At 31.5% G+C, this 6,457-nt stretch overlaps 1 long non-coding RNA gene across 1 annotated transcript; it reads left to right on the forward strand.

Annotated features, from left to right (window-relative positions):
* Positions 1 to 421: 421 nt before the first annotated feature.
* Positions 422 to 5,733, forward strand: LOC143077961 (uncharacterized). The gene is made up of 2 exons (XR_012978965.1): positions 422 to 506; positions 5,363 to 5,733. It is a non-coding gene; the product is annotated as an uncharacterized LOC143077961 (long non-coding RNA).
* Positions 5,734 to 6,457: the final 724 nt, after the last annotated feature.

Consider the following 6,457-nt stretch of genomic DNA (forward strand, 5'->3'; position numbering starts at 1 on the left):
TGTGTAAAATTTTTGGTTGTTATATCTATCTGATGGTATAAATTCTTAGAAACAATTACTTTATCATAAGAATACACGTCACGCGGTACATATTACCACATGTTAAGAAATAAAGAGCACAAAAAGGATGTACATATGACAGTAAATAACGGTAAATAATTTGACAGCTACTGATTGCATTGAAAAGTTTGAAATAGCCACGAATGAAAATAAAATGGGAAGATGTACAGCCAATTTTCAAGATGCATGACACGTATAGTTTCGTGTTTAATATTTCTAACTAATTGGCATTTTTCTGACATTAATTGAACATTTTTAATTGCCTCAAGCTATATAAAAATGTAAAATTATACATAATGTCCATAACAAGTTTCAATGAAATAACTGGATTTATCTTCTGTAATAATGTCAGAATGAGAACTATATCAGAATGAGAATACTGTCATTTTATCGACTTACACTTGCATCGTTGTTATTAGTCTTATGCTATTCACAAATATACACAGGTAAGAACTATTGCGAAATATTTGTTTTTAAAGAGAGTTTATCAAAAAAATGTTGAAAATATGATTTTTTACTTAAACGGCTAAGTTTTACCATATAACACAGGTACACATACTAAAATCTTTATCTGAAATAAAAATCATAGATATTTCATCCAAAGCTTTAGCGATCGGCTTCCTGTACTCTAGTTCACCGACTGCTTTGTATTGCCGCACTAGACGTTTGACGCTTTTTGAAAGGATATTTGCACTGTTCATAATTGAGCATCAAATAAAAAGGACATAAATTTTGCTCTTATTATCTAGTTTGTTGTTCCTTAATCGTTGTTTGGACTTGAGACCAGCAGTTAATAAGGTAAAATATTACATGCGATATGTCCTACATATATGCAATCATTAGATGTATATTTGTAATATTAAGTTAATCGAATATTCTTAAGGATTTGTGATTCGTTAAAACTTGATCACATGTACATTTGTATTTACTCAGATTGCACGCCAATACTGTTAAGCTTTTCGTAGGTCAAAAACAGCATATTGCACAGGGCATACAGCATGTTACTAAAAATACATTCTAGAAATCCCCAATTTTACATTGTTCATGCAATAGTTGTTGATTAATAAAATAAAAATTGCAGCCTTTGGTAGAGGTCAATACGATGTTATATCGACTTAGAGAAGCATATCGACCTCGGACTTTGTCCTCAGTCAATATACTTCTCTTATGTCGATATAACCTCGTATCGACCTCATACAGAGACCAGCAGTTAATAAGGTAAACTATCGTACGACATGTCCTACATATATGCAATCATTAGATGTATATTTGGTAATATCTATCATGGTTTTAATTGATAGGGTATAGACCTGCAAAATTATTGAATTAATAAATGAATTGGATGAAGACGTAGCAACAGTTTTAAAATAGAAAATAGAGCATAATTTTAGTGGTTCTAGTTTGCGGATATGCAATCATTTTTTTTTTACGAATAAGTGAAACTGCGATATAACAAAATATGCAGAAATGAAATACGCCCGAATTTATATCTGCAATAGATATAGGATTGGAAGATGTGGCGTGAGTGCCAATGAGATCGTGAACTCTAAACGTAAATTAATACACTATTAATGAATAAATTTGATCTGCGATATATCTGAATGCAAATGCACAGTTAATAAAATATTAGAGACAAACATTCAAGGCCAAAAAGCAAACAAACAAGTCCAAACAAAGCCATTGCAAGACACCACTGCGAAATATTTAACCCTTCGAAAATAATCACTTTTGAAAAAAAACCAGTTTTAATAATACAGGTAAATCTTGAAGTTTGTACAAATGTAGTAAGAAGAAGTGAAAATTAGAAGATATACCAGTATTAAAGACAAAAATATGGATATTTTATTTTATGTTGAAATCTTTCCAGTTAAAGAAAGTAATCAAACTTTAAATTGTTAACTTTTTACATACTACCATTTTATATTTAGAACTATAAATGAACGTTCCCGATACGAGTTTAACACTATAAAGATCCTAAAACCAAAGATACTTAAAAAAATATTTCATTGGTTAACATATCAAAATGGAAAGGTTAAGGGCATACGATACAGTTTTGATCCCGTATTTACAGTTTGATGAAAATTTCCATATAGGCTATTTTTTGCCTGATTAAATCAAATATGTAATAAAAATTCTCTTAAATGGTTAGGGCCTGTTATCTAACTCCCACGTGAATAGATATTTTTCGTATCACACCGTACGGAGTGTGATATGAAAAAGTGATTTCAAAATTAGTTAATTTGATTGGCTTATCTCGTAAATTTCCAATATTTTCATTGGCCGTAGATCAGGTCATTATTCACTGGAAAAGGTCATGCCGGGACTACTTTTTTTTCTTGACAACTGATTGTTTACTTCCGGTTTTGCACAGATGACACCCGTAGCAACAACTCTCGCCACGAAAATAATCATAAAAACATTAGTTTTCTACCATACGTTTTACAGCTTGTGATAATTCAATATCGTTTGAATTAAACTGAGTCATCTCATTTTTAAATATATAAAATCAGCCTTGAGCGAATAAAATAAAACCCAAGGATTTGTATTGTAAAACCATATTAGTTCAAAAAGTATACAGATCAGTACGCGTTGCAAAGAAAAACGGCCGTAGCAACACAACTCGCAACAAATAGGCCACGCACATACAACTTTTTGCCATAAGAGAAATAGATTTAACAGGCTCGTTTATTATTATTGAAATTAAATAACTCGTGTTGATATCAATCGATATCTAATTCTCACTCGTTATGAAACCTATAAATATAGTTTTACCTTCATGTGCTACTCTTTGAGTTAAATGAGGTGGAAATTTTTTATATTTGCTAAAAATTCGGATTTGTGGTCGTATTGTCCATTTCGAAAGAAAGCCATAACTTTTATGTTTTAAAAGGTAAACACAAATTGTTAAATAATTTGTAATTTCTGTATTTTATAAGTATTCTAAATTAATTCAGAAATAGCTCATTTTTATCAAATGATCATGAATTGAGAAAAAAACGTAATTTTTGGCTGTATATTTATCAACATTAAAAAAAATGCATTATTTACAGTTTTGTAAAATTTGATTCACATAATCTCCCAGCAAAATGAAACAAAATGTCGTTTTAGAAAAATAGGGGTCCATGCACTCGTTTTTAAATTACATATTTACATTATTAACATTTTACGTTAGCAATGTCAGTACCTCCCCTGTAACTGTATTGTATGCCCTTAAGTAATCACGACATAACTCATGACCCAATACAGTAGAACAAAATAAATCTGGACTAATATTCAATGTCCATACCATACATAAGTCAGGCTCTAAAATCGACTCTACGCAAGAATATTCAACATAAACTACGTATAGATAAACACTAACGATATATGGACATTTTTTTTTACATAAATAAGGCCGTGAGTTTTCTGGTTTGAATTGTTTTACATTGTCTTATCGGGGCCTTTTATAGCTCACTATGCGGTATGGGCTTTGCTCATTGTTGAAGGCCGTACGGTGACCTATAGTTGTTAATGTCTGTGTCATTTTGGTCTTTTGTGGTTAGTTGTCTCATTGGCAATCATACCACATCGTCTTTTTTATACGGTATATATATATAGTATAGTTAGGTATTATAGGTCCCCTTTATGGCCCTTGAATTTAAAAGTAAAATCACAACAATACTGACCTCCACAGAAAATTAAAAACCATAAAGTCCCTAATGAAATGGCAAAAACAGAAGCTCAAACACATCAAACGAATGGATAACAACTTTCATATTCCTGACTAGGTACAGGCATTTTCTGATGTAGAAAATTGTGGATTGAACCTGGTTTTATAGCTAGCTAAACCTTTCACTTGTATGACAGTCACCTCTCAAATTCCATTATATAGACAACAGTATGTGAACAAAACAAAAATGCACAATAGGTAAAAATGTCACAATCAGGGGTAAAGCAGTCAACATTGTGTTATAATCTTATTCACTATAAAAACAAACAAATATAGAAGAAGCACAAAAATTATCACGAAGATCTACAAGTTGACAATATGATTTACTAGTATGTTCAAATCTGATAAATCCATTTAGTATATAATCAACTTATAGAATGGCATGAACTCCGATAGGAACGACACCGAATATGTTTACTGGGTAAATAGTTAAGTTAAGGAGCTACCATTTGATTTTTATGGGGGGGGGGGGGGTAAACTAATTAAAAAAGGCAGGACCAAATAGAGTAAAAATTAAGAAAGCAGGACAGAGATTTAAAAAAAAAATGCAGGACAACATTTTTCATCATAATTTAAACAATATAACAGAATTCGATGTTTTTCTTTTAAAATACTTTTCAAAAATATGAGTCAAGTACAACTGCGAAACTAGTCATGTCACAGGAATTAGGTTCTAGTTTTCATCAATGCTAGTCTCACCAGACTCTAAACATGAGGCACCATCTGATAGGCCTTTAAACTCATTGGATTTGCATTCTGGTTTTTTTTTAAGTTGAAAAAAGTTTATTCAAATGTTCAAATGCAATCAATAATTAAGAAGAAGATAAGCCATCATGTAAGGTCTGATTGTCAATGAGACAACTCTCTGCAAGAGACCAAATGACACAGAAATTAACAACTATAGGTCACCATATTGCAAGTATTGTTTTTTTTTTCTACTTGTGATCAAATATGATTTTGTGAATTTTATGGTAAATAAAAAAAAATATTTTTGTGAAAAAAGTACGGTATGGTATTTTTTATAAGGAACAAAATAACCTAGCAAAATGAGGAACTGATTTGTCTTGGTCCCGAAATGTCTCCTGCCTTGTCAAACTGTCTAAAATCATGTCTACTAAATATGTCGCCTATGGTGCCAAACTGTCTATTAAACTTGGAGCTGAATCTTTTGAGGTGACGAACTGTCCTGTAAAGTTACATTATCTACAAAGCGCATCATTGATTCGGATCAGTAAGACTGGTTTCCGAGAATAGTATATCTTTTACCTGTTAAAAAGTACCTGACAAAGAACCAGTTAAAAATTATCGATTGCCAGTAAACATGTTGAAGGAATGAATAAACAGAATACAGAAACATGTCAACTTAATATTTGTTTTCTGTTTTTATTTGTTTATAATAAATTACTTTGTTCATCAAAGTTCGATTAAATTTATTTTCTGCAGAATAATTGTACTTGTCCCGACGGACAAGCTTGATAGAGGTTTTACTTGTCCGACCTTTTTTCCTTCTGGTACCGGACAATCGGACAAGCGGTATTGTCGAGTCCTGATTATTAACGTACAATATGAATGAATACAAGATTGTTGTTTCAGAAAGAATCAAACTACTCAGTAAACCTGCCAAGCCAGAAAATCACAGAAAAATGTCTGCTGAATTGACAAACATGTTGTGTGCTATGTGCCGCATTAAGAAGGACACGGAAAAGGAGAAATGCATCCCGAAATTCTGTTTATAGAATACATTGGCTTTTTAACGGCATTCAAAAGGGATTGAAAAAAACAACAGGACTGCAGTTACAAAATGTAACAGCTTAAAGTCTGCATTTGAGACTATTTTTGATATAACTTATTCATGATGTTTTAATAAAAAAGTGGAGTTTTTGTTCATTAGCAAAATTGAAATAATATCAAAACCTAGCAATAACATTACATTAATTTCATATATTATATAAGTACAAATTATAGCTTCTGTTGTTTTATAATCGCCATTGAGACAACTCTTCCTGACTTGGGACAGGCACATACAGAATGTAGTGGGATACATGTTTACGGGCACCCAACCATTCCCCTAACCTTGGACAGTGGTGTAGCAGTATATCAGAAGGATAAACTATAAAAACGGGCGTTGTTTGTCAATTTTTAACGTGTTATAGTGTTCAGCAATTCACCAACATTCCAACTGACTCCATTTTAAAAAAACGACATCTGTAACAAACATTAACTTTTAGCTACCGCTTTACAAGCAGAACCAAAAACAATATAAGTCCCAACTATATATTGGCTTCCGAAGCTACACAAAACACCTTACAAATATAGATTTATTTCGTCTTCAAGCCATTGTTCCACTTCTAAATTATCTATTCTGATAATAAATTGTTCAAATAAGGCCTTCGAAAATAGTGGAATTAATTTCTTTTGGAGTGTCAAAAACTCGTTGGAAGTACTTGATAAATTGCATGCTTATATTGGTGATTTTAAATCTGTTCAAAGTTTTGATTTTTCTACCCTATATACCACATTGCCTCACATTCTTATTGAGAAAAAAAATCACACACCTAATTAAATGGGCATTTAAAAAGTCAGAATGTGAATATATATGTTCAAACACTTTTAGGTCATTTTTTTAGTAGCAATAAACAAAAAAACTATGTCAATTGCTTTGATACTATATCTGCCCTTGAATTTTTA

The sequence above is a fragment of the Mytilus galloprovincialis genome, chromosome 6 (assembly GCF_965363235.1).
Source record: "Mytilus galloprovincialis chromosome 6, xbMytGall1.hap1.1, whole genome shotgun sequence".
In the NCBI taxonomy this organism is placed as follows: domain Eukaryota; kingdom Metazoa; phylum Mollusca; class Bivalvia; order Mytilida; family Mytilidae; genus Mytilus; species Mytilus galloprovincialis.